The sequence below is a fragment of the Myotis nattereri genome (genome assembly GCF_964212035.1).
Source record: "Myotis nattereri genome assembly, chromosome: 12".
In the NCBI taxonomy this organism is placed as follows: domain Eukaryota; kingdom Metazoa; phylum Chordata; class Mammalia; order Chiroptera; family Vespertilionidae; genus Myotis; species Myotis nattereri.
In genome coordinates, this window is record NC_138087.1 from 15,757,129 (window position 1) to 15,782,970 (window position 25,842).

The window sequence follows — 25,842 nt, forward strand, 5'->3', positions numbered from 1 at the left end:
TCAACCTTATTTCACTTAGAATAGATGAACTTTTAGCTATTCTATTTCTAATGTTGATCTGAAAAGGTTTCACTAATAAAGTTATGAAGCAACATGTTTAATCTACTTATAGAAACATTTTTTTCAACCACTTTTGTAGATTTTTACTTAACTCTTCTTAGGATGTTATTGTTGACTCCTGAAGAACTTAAACCCTATCAGACAAGGTTTGTGTACTATTAATTTTTAATTCCCTCACCACATTCTTACATAGAGAATTAAATTTTGTACCCTTATCAAAACTAAAAAAAAAAGTACTACTTTCAAAGTATACTAAATATATATATACATATATATATATATATATATATATGTATATGTATATGTATACATATATATATATATATTTGTATATATATACACACACACTTTGCCAAGTACTATACTAAGTGCTTCATGTATATTTGCTCCCTTGAAGTTTATATCAATCCTATAAAATTAGAAATAATATTATTTATTATCATCTGTATTGGAAAAAGAGGAATTTGAGGCAAAGAAAGGTTTAGGAACTTGATCAACAATCACATAGGTAGGTAGTAAGAGAACCATTTTATTTATTATTTTTAATTCATTTTTATTGTTGAGAATATTACATATGCCCCCCATTTCCCCCTTTCCTCCCCCTCCACCAGGTTCCCACCCCACCCCAGGCCTTCACCACACTATTGTATATGTCCATGAGTTAGGCATATATGCATTTACATTTTTTGGTTAATCTCTCCCCACCTACCCACCCTCCCCCGCCTCTGAGATCTAGCATTCTGTTCCATGCTTTCATGTCTCTGGACCTTTTGTTTGCCAGTTTATTTTGTTCAGTAGATCCCACATATAAGTGAGATCATGTGATACTTGTCTCTCTCTCTGACTGGTTTATTTTGCTTAGCATAATACTTTCCAGGCCCTCCATGCTGTCTCAAAGGGTAAGAGATCCTTCCTTTTACAGCTGCAAAGTATTCCTGGTATAAATACACCACAGGTTTGTTATGCATTCAGGTAGTGATAGGCAAGAGAGCCATTTAAACTTTGAACTCAGTCTGGCCCTGGAACCTATGCCCCTTAACTCATAAACTCTTCATCTTTATGAATTATATACTCTTATTATCTATATTCTCTATATATAAAAGCCTAAGCAACCATTACAACCAAACGACCAGAATGACCAGTCGACCAGTCACTATGATGCACACTGACCACCGGGGGCAGACACTCAATGCAGGAGTTGCCCCCTGGTGGTCAGTGCACTCCCACAGCCAACCTCCCATGGCCCCTCCCCTCAGCCAGCTGGCCCTCATCGGCCCCTGGTGCTAAACTGTTCATAGAGACCTGTTTCTGGGTCAGGGTTTCTTACATAGCCAAGCAGCCCCCTCGCTGTGATCTATTGAAAGTCAGTCCTCAACACAAGCGTTTGTCTTGCTCCCACCCTCTTCCTTTTCAGGAGGCTGCTCTTCTGCTGTGGTGGTGTGCGGCAGCGAGGGAAGGAGGTTGGGGGGAGGCAGGGAACTGTGAGGTGGTGGGGTGCTGGCCAACCTCCCGTAGTCCCTCCCCCCATGCACGAATTTGTGCACTGGGCCTCTAGTACCCTATAAAGCGAAGTATGTACATTGAAGTTGCTATTCATAGGTTTTACTCTAAAAATGTATATACAATAGAAATTAGAAAACGATAAAATAAAATATAAAATGAATTCCTTAAATTTTCTTGCTGATCTCCAGAGGGCATGTTTGTGTACATTTGGGAGTGACACACTCCACTTAGATAATACTGATGAGATCATCTAAAGTGGTAAATAATTCAACCAATACTCACGGCATTAAATTTCATTAACCATTCCATCTTCTTGTCATTAAAACCTAAGCAATCTAAGTGCCAGGTTGGATGAAAATAGCTTTACAGTGGTGAGTGCATGAAACACAGGATTTGTTCTTTAATTATTACATATTAATTATTGTATTATTTTCCATATGAGCTACTGTAGATTTATTTTTGCCCCTACCCCGTGTAATGTTTTCAAATGACAAAAATAGTGCACATTCCTTACAAAAATAAAATAAATAAAATAAACAGCTATCCAGAAATATGTGAAACACAGGGAACAAATTTAGGACATAAATGTTTGTTCTATGAAAAGTCACACTACATTGGACCAAGGGTATGTCTCTATTGATCTGTCTCTGATAGTGTTGCCACTGGTTGTTTGGGGATTACTAGAATATCATAAAGTATTCTATTCTTTTATTTTTTTCATGTTTTATGCTTTACCAGTGATTTCTCCTGAGATTTATAAATACTGATTTTGAATGTGAAGTAGCATGACACAGCCAAAGAGCAATGGGCTGCAGAACTCGACTTCGTGACGGTCATAAAGAATGTGTCGTTAGGTTTCTCTCCTGTTCTAAAATTCAATGACACTCTGATTTCTGAAACTTTGTTTTGAATTTCAAGTTGGGAGATTTGAGGATTTGGTGATCAACTCTTTGTTCAGCCAGGGATCTAGCTGCCTTCAAGTGTGTAATTTTGTGCTCATCTTACATAGGACTTAGCAAGATTAAAAGTAATTTCTCACTGGCTGTAATATCTTAAGTTCTCAAGATGTTCAGCTCCTTATCTGTCTAGCTACATCTTAAGGCTCTTTTCATACAAGAGCCATTCCCAGGCACATGCAGCACCACCCAGCTGACTGGCAATATGAATAGGACTTCTAGTTAATATTCATCGGCACACCTTACATTCTCCTAGTTCTCACTTTGCATTAGGGAAAGCATTTATTACTTAACACTGATTTTATTTAAAAGTTTCAACTTGAGAAGCAACTTTCTTCAAAACAGAATTTGAGATAGACATGTTTGAAGGTGTTTCTGAGAGCACCAATTTCAGAACGGGCTGCCTTAGAGATGACGATGGCCATGACTGACAGGTTTCAATTTCTTCTAATCTTTACATGTGCAACTTCTGGATTTTGAATCATTCTTTTAAAACATGAATATTTTCAACTATTCCCAACATTTTAATGATCCCTTTAGAGTGGAAGCTTAACAAAAGCTTCCTTCACAAGACATTCTATACCATCTTATCAACTCAATTATTTTTCCACCAAGTACCAAAACCCTTTTACTGGATTTTCGGATTTTCTCAAATTGTACCTATGATTTTTAATGTGTACACAGAAGCCCAGAGCCCCTCTTGTTAACTATGTACTATTTTGTGTGTGAAAAGCATCCTCTTCAAGTGATTCAATTTCCTAGTTTAGTGGTTACGCTTCCAGATATAATTATGTATTAGCCGAGGATATGAATTCTCTCACTTGTAATTATGTGATCTTGTTAGGAACCTGGCTGTGCGATAGGAAATCGTGATTAAACTTTCATTCAGCATGGTTTCTTCATCAGTCCCTGGAAGAGGTGTCAGGATTATTCTGTTGGTATTTTGTTGGTTCCTAGACTATTAATCAGTTTGTATGAAAAGCTGGGATGATATATTGTCTCTGCCTTAAATCCTTTATATTTTGTGAGTTGTCATGGCATTTAATGTAATAGATAACTCCCTTTGGGTCATTAAAAGCAAGAAGGTCAGGTTTTTCTCTTTTCCTGACACAGCAGAGCTCTGATTAAGTGTAAAGACACTAGGTGATTTCTTCCGCCATGCAATCTCCTAGGGGTGAAGGGCGGGAGGGGGGTGGAGGAAGAGGAGAGATGGGAGGAGTAATGTAGGTGATTATTTCAAATGGAAACAACTACTTGTGAGCTTATTTCACATTTGCACATGTTAACAAAACTATTAAAGTTTTCTCAAAACCTCGCTAATTGCACTCTTTCTTGTGTAAAGGCAGAAATGTCTTTGGTAGAAGGGAGAGATTTATTTAAACCAACCTAATAATTTTGTAAATACTACAAAGTCCCTTAATCAAAATAAAATAATTTAATATTGCACAGTCCTCTATGCATGTTAATAAATTTATCCTTGTAATCTTCTTACTCAGCTACTCTGCAGGTTACCATTCATTTAAAAATCAGATCCTTAATCATCCACTTTAATTTTTTATGTTAAAATTCTATTTGTTGCTCAAAATTTCATTCAATTTCCACTAATCATTTTCCCATTCCCTTGGACCACCCTCTTTTCCCCTCTCCCCCACTTCCTCCCCTCCATCTCCTTTTTATTTACATGATTCACAACTTAAGAATAAAAAATTAAGAAAAAAAGAATTAAAAATTTAGGCAAATTTGTTAAAAGCCTATGTCACAGTCATATTTAAAAATCTGTAAGTGAAGAGAGTAAGCTGGCCAAGTAAAAAATATTCTTTCTCAGTAAAAAATACTGTTAAAGTAAAATGATTGATTAGCTAATCACTGAGCCCTGGCTACAAGAAAACAGGATAACCAGTTGAAGAACATTAGTCACCTGACTCACAGCCAATGAGGGGCTACTTCATTTCAGAAGAGACCTTATATTTTAAAGTGTATTAGAAATTGCTTACGCATTTTATCAGGATTTTACATTTCTTCCTGGAAGGATGAGAATTTCTCTGCTCAAGAAAATTTTCTTGCTGAGCATATTTGGGACAAGTTTCTTTATCAGTTACTACTGATAGGAGAAATTAATCTCAAAGAGCTTGTCAGATGAAATTTCATATTTATCCCATCTGTTTTTTAATTAGTTTTCTTGAAGTATAGTCTATAATAATAAAAGCATAATATGCTAATTAGACGGGACAGCCGACCATCCTCCCAGATGTCCTTCTGGACAAAGCCATGGCAGCTGTGAGGTCTGAGGGCAGGCAGCCACGGGGGCCTGTAGCTGCAGTGGCATCAGGGGTGGGGTGATGGGGGTGGCTCCTTCCCCTGATCGGCCTGGTCACCTCCCACAGAGGGAGGTCAGACTGTGGCTTAGGCCCGCTCCCCACAGACATCCCTTGAGGGCTCCAGGACTGTGAGAGGGGGCAGGCCAGGCTGAGGGACCCCCCCCCCCCAGTTCACGAATTTTCAACCACCTGGCATCTAATCTATATATATATAAAGAGCCAGGGGCCATCACAATTGAACGAACGACCGAACAGACAACTGAACAGGCTGAGTGGGGCAACAAGGCCAACGGGGGGGGGCAGTGGGGGACAACCAAATGACTGAGCGGCAGGCTGCGTGGGGCGACCAGGCTGGCAGGGGGGTTAGTGAGGGACAACCAAATGACTGAGCATGGGGCAACCAGGCCAGTAGGGGGTACAGTGAAGGGCAAGCAGGCTGGCAGAGGGGGGCTGTTGGGGGTTACCAGGCCAGCAGAGGGGGCAATAAGGGGCAACCATGCTGGCGGGGTGGGGGGCAGTTAGGGGTGACCAGGCCAGTGGGGAGGCAGTTGGGGGCAACCAGGTTGGCGGGGGAGGGGGTTAGTTGGGGGCAACCAGGCCAGCAGGCAGAGGGGGTTAGGCATGATTAAGCTGGCAGCGGTATCAGTAGGGGCAATCAGGCAGGCAGGAAAGTGAGCGGTTAGGAGCCAGTGGTCCCGGATTGTGAGAGGGATGTCCATCAGGATCAGACCTAAAACAGCAGTTGGACATCCCCCGAGGGGTACCGGATTGGAGAGGGTGCAGGCTGGGCTGAGGAGACCCCCTCCCCCTGTGCATGAATTTCATGCACCAGGCCTCTAGTTTACATATAATAAGCTGCACATATTTAAAGTGGACACTTTTTTTTTATGGTTCAGCATGCCGCATGCACTAATGACACTATCACCACAGACAAGGTAATGAACATACACATTGTATTACATTTTTTAAAAATTTCTCCTTCTTGCTCCCCTCTCCCCAACACCAGGCAAACGTTGAACTGCTCTCTGTAACTATAATTAGTGTGAATTTTTATTTTTCATAATTTCATATAAATGGATTCAAAGAGCTTGTACTTTTTTAGGGTGGGAGTTTGACTTTCTTCATTCAACATAGTTATTTTGTAGTTCATCAATGTGTTATAATATGAAAGTTCATTTCTTTTTATTGCATAGTAGAATTCAGTTATATGGGGATAACTATTTACTCCTTTGTTTGTTGATGGACATTTAAGCAGTTTCCAGCTGTTGGCTAAAACCAAAAACGTCTGCTCTGAGCAGCTGTGTGCAAGTCTTTGCATGAACATATGTTTCCTTTCTTTTGGATAAAATTATGTAGTAGTCAAATGACTAGATCAATAGTTTTTAAGAAACTTCAAACTGCTTTTCACTATTGGCAAAAGCTGGAGAGTGGGGAAAATAGGAAGAGGTTGGAAAAAGGGTACAAACTTTCAGTTATAAGATGAAGAAGACCTGAGGATCTAATTATTAACATGGTGACTGTGGTTGACTACACTGTATTGAATAATTGAGATTTGCTAAGAAAATAGAACTTAACAGTTCTTACACTCACAGAAAAAAGTAAAATATGTGATGTGATGATGGGTGTTAGTTACCTTGATGGGGGAAATCCTGTCACAATGCATACCTATATCAAATCATCAAGTTGTGCATTTTAAGTTTCTTACAACTTTATTTGTCAATTATACCTCAGTGACGTTGTAAAGAAAATAATTGTACCATTTTACATTTCGAGCAGCATTGCTTATGAGTTTGAGTTTCTCCATACAGTTGCCAACACTTTTTTTATTTTATCTAATCTAATGGGAGTAAAGTGTATCTTAAGTTTGTGTTTTTGTTGTTGCTAATGGTTTTCTTTGCTGTGAAAAAGCTTTCAAGTTTGCTTGATTTGCCTTTACCTAAGGACTAATGATGTTAAACATTGTTTCATAAGTTGGTTTGCCATCAATAGCTTCTTTAGTGAGTATCAATTCTATTTTTAGTTGAATTGTTTTCTTATGATTCAATTTTTGAAAATTTATCTTTATTGTTGAAAGTAGATCCCCTTTGTTTGTTTTATTTTCTCATTGACCCCACCACACGCCCAGGCTTTCACCACACTATTGTCTGTGTCCATGGGTAATGCATATATGCACATAAGTTCCCAAGTTAATCACTCCACACACATACACCCATCTCCTGCCTTCCTCTGAAATTCATCAGTCCGTTCCATGCTTCTATGTCTCTGGATCTATTTTGGTTATCAGTTTATTTTGTTCATTACATTCCACATGTGAATGAGATCATGTGATACTTATCTTTCTCTGACTGGCTTATTTCACTTAGCAGAACACTCTCCATTCCCATGCCGTTGCAAATGGTAAGAGTTCTTTCTTTTTAACAGCTGCGTAGTAATTTTGAGAGTTCTTTTTATATTCTAGATACAAGTCCTGTACTTTGCAAATAGTTCCCTCAGTTTGTGGCCTGCTTTTTTATTCTTTTAGCAGCATGATTCGTGGAGCATAAAGTTTTAAATTTTGATGAAATCTAATTTACCAATTTTTAATGAATCATATTTTTGCTATAGTATCTAAGAAATCTTCTCCTAACCCAAAGACATATTTTCTCCTATACTTTTACAAGAAGTTTTATAGCTTTAATTGTATGTCCTTAAGTGAACTTTCTATATTATATGCCATAAGTAGAGATAAAAACTCTTTTCCTTAAAAAATTTTTGTGTGTATATAAAAATATCCAATTGTTCCAGAAGGACTATCCTTTCTTCATTCAATTGTGTTTACACTTTTGTTTAAAATCAATTATCTATCCATATGGGTCTGTTTTAGACTCTATTTTGTATTTCATCTACCTGTCAGTGTAGACATCAAACCACACTTGATAACTTGATAAATATGGCCTTGTAATAAGTCTTGAATTAAGGTATCATTAATCTTTCATCTTTGTTCTTAATTTTCAGTTTTTAGGGAGGCTATTCTAGGTTCTTTGAAATTTCATATGAATTTTAGAATCAATTTGTAATTTCTTTAAAAATTCTGCTTAAGTTAGGAATGAATGTATAGACTAATACATGCATAGGTCAATTCAGGGGAAATTGATATCTTAACAATAATGAGATTTCTGATTCATGAACACTGTGTATGTCTACATTTTTTTAGGCCATCTTTAATTTTTCTCAGCAATGTTTTGTTGTTTTCAGTGCATAAGTATTGCAGATCTTTTGTACAAGATATATTCCCACCTATTTCCTGTAATTTTATAATATTATAAATGGCATTGAGGTTTTTATTTGTAAATTTTGATCCTTAATATTTTGTTGCTAGAATATAGAATTACAATTAATGTTTATATGTAGTTCTTATACTCAGAAACTTTGTTAAACTCACATATTATTCATTTCTAGTACTTTTATTGTTATCTGCAAATAAAGACAGTTTTATCTCTTCCTTCACAATATGGATCTCTTTTATTCCTTTTTTTTTTATTGCTTAAAGTATTACAAAGTGTATTACATATGTCTCCTTTTTTTTCCCCCGCCCTTGACAATCCTCTGGCCTCCCCTACCCCCAGTGTCTTATGTCCATTGGTTATGCTTATATACATGCATATAAGTCCTTCGGTTGATCTCTTACCCACCCCCCTCCTGCCCTCCCACCCTCCCCTGCCTTCCTGCTGTAGTTTGACAATCTGTTCGAGGCAGCTCTGCCTCTGTATCTATTTTTGTTCATAAGTTTATAATGGTCTTTATTACCCAGAAATGAGTGAGATCATGTGATATTCTTCCTTCATTGACTGGCTTATTTCACTTAGCATAATGCTCTCCAGTTCCATCCATGCCGTTGCAAATGGTAAGAGTTCCTTCTTTTTTACAGCAGCATAGTATTCCATCCTGTAGATGTACCACAGTTTTCTAATCCATTCATCTACTGATGGGCACTTAGGCTGTTTCCAGATCCTAGCTATGTTGAATTGTGCTGCTATGAACATAGGGGTGCACATATCCTTTCTGATTGGTGTTTCTGGTTTCTTGGGATATATTCCTAGAAGTGGGATCACAGGGTCAAATGGGAGTTCCATTTGTAGTTTTTTGAGGAAACTCCATACTGTCTTCCATAGTGGCTGCACCAGTCTGCATTCCCACCAGCAGTGCACAAGTGTTCCTTTTTCTCCACATCCTCTCCAGCACTTGTCGTTTGTTGAATTGTTGATGATAGCCATTCTGACAGGTGTGAGATGGTACCTCATTGTTGTTTTGATTTGCATCTCTCAGATGATTAGTGACTTTGAGCATGTTTTCATATGTCTCTTGGCTTTCTGAATGTCCTCTTTTAAAAGGTGTCTATTTAGGTCCGCCCATTTTTTGATTGGATTGTTTATCTTCTTTTGTTGAGTTGTATGAGTTCCCTATAAATGTTGGAGGTTAAACCCTTATCAGTGATAGCATTGGCAAATATGTTCTCCCATGTAGTGGGCTTTATTATTGTTTTGTTTATGGTTTATTTTGCTGCGCAGAACCTCTTTATTTTGATGTAGTCCCATTTGTTTATTTTCTCTTTAGTTTCCAATGCCCTAGGAGCTGTATTGGTGAAGAAATTGCTTTGGCATATGTCTGAGATTTTGTTGCCTTTGGATTCTTCTAGTATTTTTATGGTTGCCTGTCATATATTTAAGTCCTTTATCCATTTTGAGTTTATTTTTGTGTATGGTGTAAGTTGGTGGTCTAGTTTCATTTTCTTGCATATATCTGTCCAATTTTCCCAACACCATTTATTGAAGAGACTATCTTGACTCCATTGTATGTTCTTGCCTCCTTTGTGAAATATTAATTGAGCGTATTGTTTGGGGCTGATTTCTGGGCTCTCTATTCTATTCCATTGAACTATATGTCTGTTCTTGTGCCAGTACCAGGCAGTTTTGAGAACAGTGGCTTTGTAATATAGCTTGATATCTGGTATTGAGATCCCACCTACTCTGTTCTTTCTCAGGATCGCTGCAGCTATTCAGGGTCATTTTTTATTCCAGATGAATTTTTGGAGAGTTCGTTCTAGGTCTGTGAAATATGCCATTGGTATTTTAATGGGAAGTGCTTTGAATTTATAGATTGCTTTGGGCAGTATGGACATTTTAATGATGTTGATTCTACCAATCCAAGAACATGGTATGTTCTTCCGTCTCTTTATGTCTTCCTCTATCTCTTTTTTCAACGTCCTGTAGTTTTCTGAGTAGAGGTCTTTTACCTCTTTAGTTAAGTTTATTCCTAGGTAGCTTAATTTTTTTGGTGCGATGGTAAATGGGATTGCTTTTTTAGTCTCTCTTTCTGCAAATTCACTATTGGTGTATAGAAATGTCATAGATTTCTTGGCATTAATCTTGTATCCTGCTACATTGCTGAATTCATTTATTAAGTCTAATAGTTTTTTGAAAGAGTCTTTAGGGTTTTTTATGTACAATATCATGTCATCTGCAAATAAGGACAGTTTTACTTCCTCTTTTCCAATGTGAATGCCTTTTATTTCTTCCGCTTGCCGAATTGCAATGGATAACACTTCCAGTACTATGTCGAACAGGAGTGGTGAGAGTGGGCATCCCTGTCTTGTTCCTGTTCTTAGGGGAAATGGTGTTAGTTTTTGCCCATTGAGTATGATGTTGGCTGTGGGCCTGTCATATATGGCTTTTATTATGTTGAGGTATGATCCTTCTATTCCCACCTTGCTGAGAGTTTTTATCAAAAATGGGTGTTGGATTTTGTCAAATGCTTTTTCTGCATTCCCACCTTGCTAGAGTTTTTATCAAAAATGGGTGTTGCCGAAACCAGTTTGGCTCAGTGGATAGAGCGTCGGCCTGCGGACTGAAAGGTCCCAGGTTCGATTCCGGTCAAGGGCATGTACCTGGGTTGCGGGCACATCTCCAGTGGGAGATGTGCAGGAGGCGGCTGATCGATGTTTCTCTCTCATCGATGTTTCTAACTCTCTATCTCTCTCCCTTCCTCTCTGTAAAAAAATCAATAAAATATACTTCTTAAAAAAAAATTGGGTGTTGAATTTTGTCAAATGCTTTTTCTGCATCAATTGATATGAACATGTGGTTTTTTTCTTTCAATTTGTTTATGTGATGTATCATGTTTATTGATTTGCGGATATTGTACCATCCTTGCATCCCTGGGATAAATCCTACTTGGTCGTGGTGTATGATCTTTCTGATGTACTGCTGGATCCGATTTGCTAAGATTTTGTTGAGGATTTTGGCATCTATGTTCATGAGGGATATTGGCCTGTAATTCTCTTTCATTGTGTTGTCTTTACCTGGTTTTGGTATTAGGGTGATGCTGGCTTCATAGAATGAGCTAGGAAGTGTTCCTTCCTCTTGGATTTTTTGTAGTAGTCTGAGGAGGATAGGTTTTAGTTCTTCCTTGAATGTTTTGGTAAAACTCCCCTGTGAAGCCGTCTGGTCCTGGGCTTTTGTTTGCTGGGAGCTTTTTGGTGACTGCTTCAATTTCTTCCATAGTTATTGGCGTATTGAGGTTTTTAGATTCTTTCTGATTAAGTTTTGGAATGTTGTATTTTTCTAGGAATATGTCTATTTCTTCCAGGTTGTCTAGTTTGTTGGAGTAGAGTTGTCCATAGTATTTTTTTAACAATCATTTGTATTTCTGTGGGGTCTGTTGTTATTTCGCCTCTGTCATTTCTGATTTTGTTGATTTGGGTCCTTTCTCTTTGCTTCTTGGTGAGCCTGGCTAGAGGTTTGTCAATCTTGTTTATCCTTTCAAAGATAATGTCATATGTAGGTTTCTGTAGTGCCCTGTAGCATGTAGCAACTGGTGAAATTACCTTCTATTACCAATTTGCTCAAAGTTTTTCTGTTGTTATTTTGTCTTTTTAATACTCACCTTAGGACATGATTTTTATTGTGTTGTTTTTGTTTGTTTGGTTGGTTGGTTATTGTTATTTTTAGAGAGAGAGAGAGAGAGAGAGAGAGAGAGAGAGAGAGAGAGAGAAACACTGATTGGTTGCTGCCCATGACCTGAGCCTGATTGAAGCTTTAAAAACAAAACAAAACAAAAGCATTTTATTTAATCCTGAGACAATTTGACAGCTTACTTTTCACAATTTTTATACCAAATTACTGTGAGCCTTAAGGAACCCAGAACTAGGGCAGACTACTAAGTATAACCACATTTGTATAAATTATGTAAACCCAATAAGGATGTTTACTGATTATGTGAGCTCGGTAAGTTCTGTGAGGTCTAGGACAGTCAGTGTTTTATCTGTCCTTTTCACTTAGAACCTTTTACAGTACCTGGGACATAGTAATAATGCAGTAAATATTTTTTTTGAATGACTAAATGATTGATAATGTGACTTTATTTTCATTTCAAAACACCCCTTTTTTATTATTATTATTCCAATAGTTATATGTCTGCTGAATATGTCCTGGATATGGTAGAAAATAAAATAACATATTAAACAGAAATTCTAGTATGTGTTCTAAAAAAAGCCGTGAAAAGCAGGACTTGGGAAAGCAGCGGTCAGATTGGGACGACCACACGCACGCTGGGGTCCGCTTGGCCTTCGTGCTGCTGACTGCTTGCTCCGGACTAAAAAGGTGTCAGCCAGGTTCCCATCAGGTCACCTGATACTTTGTAATAAGTGCTCCCATGTTAAAGGGTTTAAAAGTATGTCTGTGTGTGAAGCAAACCACTTCCAATCTAATATATCTTTTTTTAAAAAAAATGTTTTTATTGATTTTTAGAGAGAGAGGAATGGAGAGGGAGAGAGACATAGAAACATCCATGAGAGAGGAACATCACCGATTGGCTGCCTCCTGCATGCACCCCGACTGGGGATCAAGACCACAACCCCGGCATGTGCCGTGACTGAGAATCGAACTATGATCTCTTGGCTCTTGGGTCAACTCTCAACTGCTGAGCCACACAGTCCGGGTGAATTTAATATATCTTTATTGTAAAGCTGCTCTAACTAGACCATCGTATCTGGAAGTTATTCTCAACATTTTCCTTAAAAACATTAATACATAGCACAATTAAGACATTTGCTAAAAAATCCAATTGGAACCTAACTAAGTAAAGATTTTACATCTTATTGGTAAGTTTACTAGTTGCATCATAACTTTAGCCACAGTTTCTCTATTCAAGTTTTGTATTTGTTTTTCTGGTTTTCCTTCATTGTTGTTGTTCTCTTAGATACATGCCACGCTACGTTGGGTCAGTCCCCTGTTGGATCCTAGTAGATATTCTATCATTTTTTAAAAAATGTATTTTATTTATTTTTTTCAGAGAGGAATAGAGAGTTAGAAACATCGATGAGAGAGAAACACCACTCAGCTGCCTCCTGCATACTCCCCACTGGGGATGTGCCCGCAACCAAGGTACATGCCCTTGACCGGAATCGAACCTGGGACCCTTGAGTCAGCAGGCTGACGCTCTATCCACTGAGCCAAACCGGTTAGGGCTACTCTATCATTTTTAATAAGCAAATTTCTGTGTCAGGATTTTTAGTTTTTTGGAAAATGACTCTGGTTTTCTTAAGCAGAAAATGAATTTAACTGAGGGAGATTCCGCTCTCACAAAACAGGCACATAGACAAGAACAAGGAAGCTTGGGAGCCAAGGTGCTGGAAATATAAACTAGGTCACACTGCAGGAAAACCTGGGGCTTCAGCTAGCACTGGTATGAATGAGCCTTACTTTCTGTATGCATAGTTAAATCTTTGTCATGTCCAAGTGTAAGTCATATTACTTGAATTTAGGTCACATGGAAGCCCCCCCTCCCAATTCCTGAGCTGCAGTAGAAAGAAGGCTTTCCCTTTCCTTTAAAGATTATTGCTATGTTAATAATACAACATGCAAACTCCATTCTCATCTCCCAATAAAAATAAAAATCAGAGGCGTGTGTTTGTTTCTGGTCAGTCAAAGCAAAGTAAAACAAACAATATTATATTGTCTCTCTTATATATTATCTCTATGTACCTCATTTTGGAATAAAGTGGAATAGTGGTTAGTGGAATGGAAGCATTAGAAATAGAAGAGAAAAATGGTTGAACTGGGTTTATTTTTGAAGTGCAAAAAGCAAATTAATAGGACAAATAAATACCATGCATTTATTGTGTCAGAAAAAGCATGGTCTGTGGAATCAAGAAGTCAGGGGTTTAAATCCTACTTCTCCCTTTTAGTAGCTTTTAAATTTTTTTTTTAATTTTTATTGATTAAGGTATTACAAATGTGTCTTTATACCCCCATTGTCCCCTCATCCCCCCCAGTCCTACCCTCACCCTCACCCCCTGTTGTCTGCATCCAACCCTTATGCTTATATGCATGCATACAAGTCCTTTGGTTGATCTCTCCCCCTTACCCCCACCCTCCCCTACCTTCCCTCTGAGGTTTGAGCATCTGATCGATGCTTCTCTGTCTCTAGATCTGTTTTTGTTCATCGGTTTATGTTATTCATTATAATCCACAAAGGAGTGAGATAGTAGCTCTGTGACCCGAGGCAAGCTCCTTACCTTTGCTGACCCTAGGTCTTCTCCTTCGGCCACTGGGAATAAGAACATCTGTCTCTCAGGTTTGTTGTGAAGATGAAATGAGAACATGTATGTAAAGCCCTCAGCATGACATGCTAATTTACTGTGGCTACTTGCCAAATACTCATTTTCTTACCCCTTTTCTCTAGAATGCTCTCCAACTCCTTAAACACCCTACTACAGTCACCCCTCTCACATATGCTAACTGCATCCCCGCAGGAGAGTGATTGCTGTCAAACTCAGGCAGTGTGTACAGACATTAAGTTCCTTCTTCGGGAAACGGAAGTCATGATATGGCCACTGTACTCCCTTCACTACTCCTTTATCATTCATTGCTCCCTTACACTCGAATCCTCCTTTCTCATTATGACTAACCTGTGCCATTTGCAATATTTCCAGTTGTTCCTATTGTTTCTCAGTAACCTTAGAGATTCTCTTAAGGGATCAAAAAATTAATGCTGCATTCAATTAAGAGTGGAAAAGATCATGTAATTATTGAACATTAAAATAAGTAGTTAAATGATTGAAGGGGAAACATTGGTTATTAAAGGGAATTTCTCAATTTATGCTAAAAACAGAAGAATCAGTTTTAAAAACAGGCTATTGTGTTTGAAATTAAAAGAGAAATTGCCGAAACCGGTTTGGTTCAGTGGATAGAGCGTCGGCTTGCGGACTGAGGAGTCCCAGGTTCGATTCTGGTCAAAGGCATGTACCTGGGTTGCGGGCACATCCCCAGTAGGAGATGTGCAGGAGGCAGCTGGTCGATGTTTCTCTCTCATCGATGTTTCTGACTCTCTATCTCTCTCCCTTCCTCTCTGTAAAATATCAATAAAATATATTTTAAAAAAAAGAAATTAAAAGAGAAATAAATGTTATAAATTAAAATTTGTGAGAAAGTATTAAGAAATATCAAACATGGGCTTTGCTCTAGAAGGGTGGTTCTTGAACGTTACTGAGTCTAAGTGTAACCTAGCGAACAATTATCTGCAGGATTCCCAACCTCACTCCAAAAATAGGGATTTGTTAGTTCTGGTGTGGGGCCCAAGAATCCACATTATTAACCACACTCTTTGGTGATTTTGATTATCTAGCCCAGAGGCCCCCCCCCCCCCATAATACAACATGCAAACTCCATTCTGATCTCCCAATAAAAATAAAAATGACACAAAGAGTGGTTCTTGAACGTTACTGAGAGATCAGAATGAAGTTTTATTGGGAGATCAGAATGGAGTTTGCATGTTGTATTATTAACATGGCAATAATCTTTAAAGGGAAGGGAAAGCCTTCTTTCTACTGCAGCTCAGGAATTGGGGGGGGCTTAAATGTGACCTAAACTCAAGTAATATGACTTACACTTGGGAATGATAGAAAGATTTCTTGAAGAGTTTTTACCCACCATGAATTTTTCCGAAAGGTGGAGGAATGGGACTGATCTCTGGACAGTAGCGGGCAGTGGCTCTCCAATAGTTATAAAGCGAGATAGCGTACTAGTGGATGAGGACCAAAATGAGTTCATGAAGGTGTTCCATCTGGCAAAAAGCAGGTTTAAAATGTTGTTTGTAAAGCCCTTGGGCTGAGCCTGCTTTCTTCAGGTAACTTGTTGGCCCTTTCACTCCTGCTTGTAGTCAACCAAGCTGTATTCACACGTAAGTGACATGGCTGACCCTGAGACATTAGTTTGTGAGCTTCAATATTTAAAGGATCCCCTTCTAAACCATAGAAAACTCAAGATATATGAGGTATGTAAGGGCTTCTTGGTGATGATTATTTATTACTAGAGGCCCGGTGCATAAATTCGTGCACAGGTGGGAACCAGGGGATCCAGCCAGCCAGCCCCAATGGGGCCCCATTGGGCTGGGCCAGTGGGCGGAGGGGCTGCGGGCAGTTGGCCAGCCAGCCCCGCCCCTGATCAGGGTGTTGGGGGCCGATCGGGGCCCGGATCAGGCTAGTTGGCTGCCGTAGTGCGCATCATAGCCACCAGTTGTTCCGGTCATTCCGCTGTTCCAGTCGCTGGGCTTTTATATATATAGATTTATTTTTTAATTGACTTTATTGGCCTGATAATGGTTAATAAAGTTATATAGGTTTCAGGTATATAATTCTATAATACATCAACTGTATATTGTGTTGTGTGTTCACCACCCCAAGTCAAGTCTCCTTCCATCACCATTTATCCTCCCTGTAATCTCTCCTACCCCCTTCCCTCCTTTCCCCTCCAGTAATCAGCATACTGTTGTGTGTGTCTGTGAGGTTTTTTTAATTTGTATTGTTGTTTTTGCTTAATCCCTTCAAAGTTCTAACTTGGCCAGGCCAATCTAGAGTTGAATTATGAACTATTTTACTCGCAGGGCTGACATATTCCGAAGGAGTCTATGCAGGCTGCATCCCTAACCCGCTTCCATATTATATTGGCTTACTTCTCTGTTCACCCTTCTCGACTATGAGCTGAGTTTCTGTGCTTGCCTTTTCCTCAGAACCCAGAACATTATATAGAACTTAATAGACATTTAAAGGTTTGTTAAAATGAAAAGGCAAAAATGAAGAAAAAGAAGAGATGAAGGAAGTATGGAAATAAGGAAGAAAGAGAAGACAATGGAAGAATATAATGGAGGAAAGAAAAAGAAAATGAAAGGAGAATGGATAAAACAGGAAAGGAAGAAAAAGGATGTGAGACTAGTTTCTTTTGTAGAAAGTCTGGGAACATGACTAATTGTATTACCCTCATTTTAAGAAAATGCAAATGGGGATATGGCCTATTTTAATTGACAAAGTTTCTAGGTCATAATCAAAATCAGAATTTGGCATATTTGAACAAAGATGGAAAAAAGGAGAATCATTTGAGTATCAGACCGTGGGTTCTCAAATATTGATAGAATTGCCCCAGATTTTGTTTTGTGTCACATAAGTAGTCTCTTGCTGGTTTTCTCAACTAAAAATGTTAAATGAATATTTTGGAAGATTATTTCAAGTTTGCAATTGCTAATAATGGAGCATCAGAAAAACACCAATGCACTATTTATATTTTAATCTAATCATAGGCTTTGTCACTATCTATGCACACAGTCTATTTTTGTGTTGGTCTATGTTTTCTTATTGGAAAAATAGCTTATAAGATAGAAAGATGCCATCTGTTGCTTTCAGAAAATTAAGCTCATTTAAAATTGATTACTCAGAAATCCTCTGTTATTTTGTTTGTTGGCTTTGGTATCTCCTTTTAAAATAAAACTACCCAAAACATGATTCTTTAAAATCAAGTGAATTGGAAATCTATAGTTGTTTAGACATACCACTCCAAGTAATCTGGGTAAGAGAGTGGTGTGGAAGAAAGAAGCATCATGTATAAGGTACTCATCCAGACCTTACCATGATCTTAATACCTCTGGTAAGTTACCTAATTTTCCTGAGATTCAGATTTTCATCTGTAGGTTGACCAAAGGGCTCAAATTCAATTTGTAAGAACTTAGAATTAATTGACAGTACCACACTATCAATTAATTACACATATGTCCCAGTTCCATTATCCAAAGGCAGAATGCCCTTGGGCAAGTAACTTAAACTCTCTGATCCTATTTTCATTACTATACAATGGAAATTATTAAAAATACATACTTTTCATGTTTTTTTGAGAAAATTAAATGAGAAACTGTATATGAAATAGATAGCAACTGCCACATAGCGGTACCATCAATTTTTGTTGATGACCCTGGCCTTCTGGGAAATAACCTATGACTTTTATGTCTGATTAATTGAAGAAAAATAGGAATTTAGAAGTGAATGAAAAATGGTGGCACCTTCCCTTTTCCAATATTCTATATAATAAAAGGGTAATATGCAAATAGACCGAATGGCAGAACAACCAACCAACCAATCAAAGTGCAATATGCTAATGTTATGCTAAGGCTGCTCAACTGCTCGCTATGACGTGAACTGACCACCAGGGGGCAGATGTCAACTGGTCGCCAGTAGCTATGATGTGCACTGATCACCAGGGGGCAGATGCTCTAACCAGTAGGTTAGCTTGCTGCTGGGGCCCTGCTGATCAGGACTGAGTGAGATGGGCGGGACATGCCCTGGAGCCCCCCTGTGGTCCCTCCCTGGCCAGATTGTGCACCAGTGGGGTCCCTCAGCCTGGCCTGTGCCTCTCTCAATCCAGGACCCCTCAGGGGATATTGGAGAGCCGATTTCAGCCTGATACTGCAGGCCACTCCCCTTGGGAGGGCTCCAGATGCAGGGCTCATGGCTGGTGAGCTCTGCTGCAGCAGCACAAGCCTCTCCCAATTGGAACTCATTGGGCGTGAGCCCAAGGCAGGCACAGTGGTGCCGGGATGAGCGGGAGTGGCAGGTAGGAGCTGCAGGCAGTGTTGGACTATGGGTTTCAGCCCGATCCTTGAAGGCCACCCAGAGGGACCCCACCCATGCATGAATTTGTGCACTGGGCCTCTAGTCACTAATATAAGGGTACAGATATGAAATTTCTAAGAAAGAAAGCCTGATTGATAACCTACCTATTACTATATTGTTAATGTTTACATTTTTGACATATATACAGGCAAATGAGTGAGTTAGATATAAAGCTTGCAAAATATACCAACCAGTCATTTAACAAATGCACTGAGCTCACAGAATGTTGAGCAGTTCCAGTGACATCAGCTACCCAGAGGACTATGCAACATGCCTCCAGGGGGAAGATGAAGCACATGCCCCAGATACAGTTTAAAGAACAACATATCAACAAGGACAAATCAATAACCTATGAAATGAATGCCTAAGTGCTGAGGGGACCCTTAGTAAAGCTTTTTCAAAGCACCAAGATAACTAAAAGGATAGTAGCAGTATGCATAAAGGAAGGTAAATAAGACCATAACTCAATTACAGAGCACTTAAGGCCAGACCAAGAAACAAAAAAAAACAAACCAGTTTGTGAATGTTTGAATTTCTTCTCCTTCTTTCAGTTTTTATTTTGGTCGTGTTTTGTTTAAAATTTATCAATAGGTTCTGAATAACTTGCCCCTTCTAGCATCACTTTGAATATTGTCAAAAATTTATTAAAATTATTGAAGTATAATTTACATACAATCAAATGCATTTATTGAACATTCATTTTTAAAAGAATACAAGTTTCTCAAAAATAAGAATAGCATTTATTTTGTATTTTTTAAATTTTATTTATTAAATTGATTGGATTACATTGGTCAACATGAACATGTAGGTTTCATATGTGGGTTTCTATGTTACCCACTAAGATCTTAGTGTTACCCACTAAGATCTTGATTTTGGACTAGTCATCCAGTATTAAGGAGAGACTCAGGAAATATAAGATGAGAAAATAGAAGAAAATGAAACCATTTCAAAACCACATTGATTTTAGTGAAAATCACTTAATTTCTAAGAGTATTTCCAAAAGCATTTCTGTATGTTTTGTTTGATTACTAGTATATTTGAGGAGAAGAACTGGAAAAAATTATTTTAAGTATTTTTTTGTTCTGGAAATTGTTATCAGAATAAAGTTTCATACCAATGCAATAGAGTGGGTACTTCCAAAGCAAGTAGCTTTAAAAAATTCCTCACTTTATAGTAAGTTTGGTAGCTTGGAGATTATGTTTATAAACACTTCAATATCATTTGGTTGACAAATGTATGACTTCTTAAAATATCCTGCATGGTAGCAAAGAGACCAAAAGTGTTATCACTCATGGCAACATATCTGTTTTATAAAGGGATTGATTTGATACCTTTCAGAATATCCTTAACAAAGAAAAGAAGTCATTTTTTTGGCATGAAAAGAAACATTTTGCATCCAGAAGTTGACTACAGTTTAGTTTAACAAGTACAGGATTTCTTTTGCTGTACAAAGAAATCTTGTACTTGTTAAACTAAACTGTAGTCAACTTCTGGAAATTGGATCAATAAATTAGAAAATTGTGTGTGTGTGTGTGTGTGTGTGTGTGTGTATTTATGTGTGTCAGTAATAACACCAAAATGACACTCCTGTTTTGAATTGCAGAATAGTCATTTTGTGTCCCAGTATACGTGTCTTTTTTTTTTTTAAGGACTTATTTTGTAGTGTTGCTTTTCAGTCTGAGGTATGTGCTGGACTTCAGCCCTTGCCATTCTTGCTGCAATGGCACAATATGATATCTTACTGCGTTATCTTTTAACCGAGTCTCCACATAACCCCTGGGAATACGTGAATCTCTAGTCACAGGTGCATGAGGATATATCAGTTTGTGGCTTGTTAGAATCTGTCTTTGCACCTGTGCCCATGAATCTACAGCACAGCCACTCACATGCAGACTCAGCACAAGCTCTCAGCCACTTCCTTCCCACTACTTAGAAAATAATAACAATAAATGTTTATATATGTAGAACTAAATATAGTTGTAGTAGCTAAAAAATTCTAATAGTTATTAAAGGTTATCCTACAAGGACCAAGAAGCAAATCTGTTCCTTAGTATCTTTCTAAATTTCTATTGAACAGAATTATTTGTGTGGCAGGTATGAGTGCAATCAAGAGCTGTGAATGGTGCATGGCATTTTTCTCCTTGAATGGAAGTTAAAAATGCTTATGAAGGTTAAACACCACATTTATTCATATAAACATAAATGGTTGAACAATTAGATATGGGGTAGGTTGCACCAAAATTAATTATCTAATTACTTTCCTGGGCTCTAGTGTCCAGACTCAGGCTACCACATGCTCATGTTGGTCACAGTCTCATAGCCTGTGTTTTGATATAGATGATGGTTGCTGCCAAGTTTGCAGCACCTCACATGTGGCCCCCAAAGGAGTTCCTCAGGCCCTGTTTCCTTCGGAGACATTGCAATCTTTATACCGGGAATGTTGACATTGACTGCAGTGTCAGAGCTCACTAAGGAAACTGTCCTGGATCTAGACCTTCATATGGATTTTCTTCTAGATCAGTGGTCGGCAAACTGCGGCCCCTTGAGTGTGGCTCTTCCACAAAATACCATGTGCAGGTGCACACGCACAGTGTGATTGAAACTTCGTGGCCACACTGAAGGGGCCAAAGAGCCGCATGTGGCTCGCGAGCCGTGGTTTGCTGGCCACGGTTCTAGATGCTAATTTTCCTCTGGGTATTGCCCTGTTGAACCTCATTGCCTAGGTACCCTGAGATGATTAGGAATAGAGTCAGAAATCCTCTGAGTGCTCCTAGTGGTCACCCACAGGAAGGAGAAAGGGTAGACACTATCAAATGTGTGAGCTTTAATATCAATAATGTTTATGTATACTGAGAGCTCAAGTAGATCCATAAGCACACGAAGAGGAGCATGTGCCGGACAGAAAGCTCCTTTTATGGGAAATAAACTTCAGCCTTCTGGCTTTAATGTTTATCAGCATCTTCAGAGGCATTTATGGCCTCTCACACATTTCTTTACTATTCCTTTATTGATTAAGTAGTGATGCCTTCTGGACCTAGGGCATGGTCCACTATTTTGCCATTAAAATGAAGGAATACCTTGTTTGTTGCAGGTTCGTTTCAAGCAGTTGGCTTGTGGGAATCTGAGGGACGCTGCTGTCCATGACATGTTGGAGTTATCATGATCAGCTACTCAGTCTGGATTTCACCCAGTGGCCAACAGATCTGCATGGTGGACAGCAAGGGTTGGATTTTTAAGAAGAGTAAACCAGGTGAGATTTGAGAGCGACATCTGATCCTTTACCACTTGCTCTAAGGCAGCAGTTCTCAACCTGCGGGTCGTGACCCTCTGGGGGTCGAATGACCCTTTCACAGGGGTCGCCTAAGACCAGCAGAAAACACATATATAATTACGTATTGTTTTGTGATTAATCAATATGCTTTAATTATGTTCAAGTTGTAACAATGAAAATACATCCTGCATATTAGATATTTACATTATGATTCATAACAGCAGCAAAATTACAGTTACGAAGTAGCAATGAAAATAATTTTATGATTGGGGGTCACGACAACATGAGGAATTGTATTAAAGGTTCGTGGCATTAGGAAGGTTGAGAACCACTGCTCTAAGGGCTTTTGTGTGCTGCCAAGCTGTATTGAATAACTTATAGCTTTTGCATTTTTTTTCTAAGTCCACTGAGTGGGTTGTTAAAGACTGCTGATCCCTTGGATTCAGGAGAATATATATAGTAATAATTGAGTCCTTTTTCTCAAGCGGAAAGAGCAGTTCTTTTCGTATATGTGTAAAGCAGGCACAAGAATGCTACGGATGCTAGTTTAATGCAATAGCCAAAAATTGCAAGCTAAAGAGACTTCCTCTTTAACCCACTACTCTGAACCACAATGGAATAAACACTTGTACTTTTGAAGGTGCAGTAGAGAATGTGTTGCCATTAAATATTTACTGAAATGTATCAGTTCATAGCATATGATCTTATAAATCACTTCAAGGTTACTCCAGTTTAGAAGATTATAGTATTATTCTGCCTTTTATTTCTTTGAAAGTATTTATCATTCTGAATTGTTCATCTAAGCATTATTAAAAAATGGTGGTACAATGACATACTCTATTATTATTGTGGCTTGTAGAATTTAAAATTTAGGTACTCTTTTCTACCTTTGTCTATTATGTTCTATAAACAATTCTTAACTATTAACCATAGTTTGATCAGATCCTCTTATCTTTCTCTTTAACTCTCTTCCTCCTCCATGATATGATTTAACCTTGTTATTAACAATTACCTGAGGAAACCAGTTATTCTTGCTCTCTGACCTTAAGACCATTAAATATTTTATAGCTTATTTGAATTTTATGCATTCAAAAGCAAGAGTTTATTTTAATATCAACTATAGACACAAAAAATATAAGTAAAATGCATTAATTTAGAAAAAAATAAAGGAAGATTATTCTGGGCCACTTGACTTTTAAAGTGTTTTATTTATAACTATAGTTTTCTTACTTTCTGAAAATAAACTAAATGGAACTCAGTCCATAAGTTATAGCCTACAGTAATCATTTGGATATAGATGTGAGCTTGCTTCTAAAGTATTTGAAAATAATTTCTTTTTCTAAAGTTTAGTAAATACCACTTCCCAATCCCCTAAAGACTTACTTGTCCATAAAATTATTTCTCATGAGAATACTAGCACAAAACCCAAGTAGTCACAATATTCAAATTTGTTGGAAATAGTACAGATCACGGCAGAAATGAGCTGAGTTGGTAGGTGATTGTTGGTCCTGTTGAGTGGCAAGGTGGGTTACGCACATTTAGAAGAGTTCTGCCAACCTGCCAATAAGAGGGACATCGAAATACAGGGCACATTTGTGGGCTAAAACTCAATCCGGTTGCATGCTTCATAGCATTAACATCTAGCAAATGATTATAGCAAGAATGCTTCATGGGAGACTTCCATATCACTAAGCTTTTAAGACTGAGTCACTGAATCCAAAACAATGTCAGCCTGATGTTGATTTCAATATTTTGAATAACATTGGGTCCCATGCTAAAACACCATACACAGACAGAAAGAAAAAGGGGAGAAGGGAGAAAATTAAATCTATTGCGAAGGTAAATAATCGTGTGATAATACAATTATTTCTGTTTATCAATATCATCACAAAATGCTCTCCTCTGTCAGGTATGTATTTTTATTCTTTAGAAAAATCATCGTTCTAAAGAATTTGGATAAATCATCAATGTAGACAAGAATGTACAGGTATTCTTGGCCCCAGTATTAGGGAACACAGCTTCCCTTTTCTCCGTACAGCCTTTCGAAGAGCAAACTGTCGACCAGGAGCGCAGACATAGTCAGTCCCACGGTCCTGGATGAAAACACAGGACTGAGAAGGGCCCTCTGCACATAAAGAGCATTAAAGTAAATTGATGTATTTCCCTAGTTAAGTATATGTGACTTCATATATTTTCTCTTAAAACGAATAGAAAATTTATGTCCTCCAACTTTATATTAGTTTTGCATTCATTTTTGTTTTGTTGTAAGAATGACAGGTGCATTTTTTTTATGGTGATGCATGTTAGATTTTCCATAAAGTAAAAAGAGCCTCAAGAGTTCCCAATTCTGTTTCTCAGAAGTTTATAACAAAGCCATAAAAATGTGCAATGTTCCTTTGCTTAAAAGGCATTTTTTTTTCTTCTTAAAGCATTTTAAAGCAAAGGTTTGCCCACCTCAGGATTATATTATATACAGGCATGTACATAAGAGGAATAAAGACAGGTAAGAATGTGAGGTTTTTCAAAGCTCTGCTGATAATAGCATGCCCCGTGTAATGGGATATGCTGTCCCCAAGGTGGTTCAGAAAAACATTTAAGTAGCACCTGTGTATGCGGGGTGGCCCTCCCTCTTTGCAGAGAGCAGTGAATGTTCTCACCCGTGCAACTAATCTCATTCTGAGGTCTCCTGAGAACAAAATCTTGAAAACATAGTTGAGGCAGCTGATTCCATCATGAAAAGTCTCATGGAATCTGTGAGAAAATGATTCCGGCAGGCGGTAGGGGTGTGGGAAAGGCAGTGGTTGCAGAAAGAAAAGATGAACTGAGAGCATTCAGTTCTGTGAGGGCAGCAATGTTGTGTGTTTCTCCTCTGCTGGATCAGCAGTGGACAGTTCCTGCCCATCCCTGATCCTGTGCGTCTCCACCTTATGCTGACTAAATGGATGTCTCTCAGGAATAATTAGTAAAAAAAAAAAAAAAAAAAAATCTGCATTTGCAACATTTCCTTTTTTAGAAATACTTTGAAAACTCTTCATGCATAGAATGAAAATAATTCGCCTTACGTGTTTTCCAGTACACACACGGGTATACAAACACACAGAAACACACGCTAAATTTTCTCCCACCATGAGCTTGAAATGAAAACTCAGCTCCTGTTCCAGAATTTATGCTTCAGTTAAGATGGGGGCAGCTGCTCTCCTACTTTATTTCCCTTTGGAGACTTTTATCTCTCAGGCTTCATCCTTCCCTTCATCGTTTTACCAGCACATCCATCACTTGCTTCCCTCCTCAGGAACACAGCACACATCGCCCCGCACCGTTTTATGGCTAGAAGCAAACCTACCCTCGTTGGCATGTACTGCTTACTTAAACCTAATTAAGCCATTCTGCTGAAAATATCACGTCCTTTCCATCACCACGCACATTTGGTTAAAATAGTAGGAAACACTTTAAAGCTTGGAAAGTAACTGGGGAAGAAAGCCCTGAAAGACACACAAAATGAATGAAAGCGAACTTCAGCCCAGCCTTCTTTGGCACAATCCTCCAATGAGCCAGAGCACATGAACACCTCTGCCAGCGGAAACAACTAACTCACAGCGTCACTTTCACTCCAATTATTTCATTGAAAGTTACCATTTTCATAGGCTCCCCAGTAGGACAGCAGACTCATCATTTTGTATGACTGAGTCATCTGTTTTCAGAGAAGTTCTGTTATAGTCTGGGAAAAATCCAACAATTTCTTTTGAGTAAGTGTACTCAAGG

At 38.3% G+C, this 25,842-nt stretch overlaps 1 protein-coding gene across 4 annotated transcripts in view; it reads left to right on the plus strand.

Annotated features, from left to right (window-relative positions):
• The window catches only part of LINGO2 (leucine rich repeat and Ig domain containing 2), a 1,194,892-nt gene that overhangs the window by 859,423 nt on the left and 309,627 nt on the right, over window positions 1–25,842 (plus strand). For all 4 annotated transcript variants that reach the window (XM_081104245.1, XM_081104243.1, XM_081104244.1 and 1 more), the window contains one exon: window positions 21,901–22,059. The gene's annotated coding sequence lies outside the window, so the exon portion shown is untranslated. The remainder of the gene's footprint in view (window positions 1–21,900; window positions 22,060–25,842) is intronic.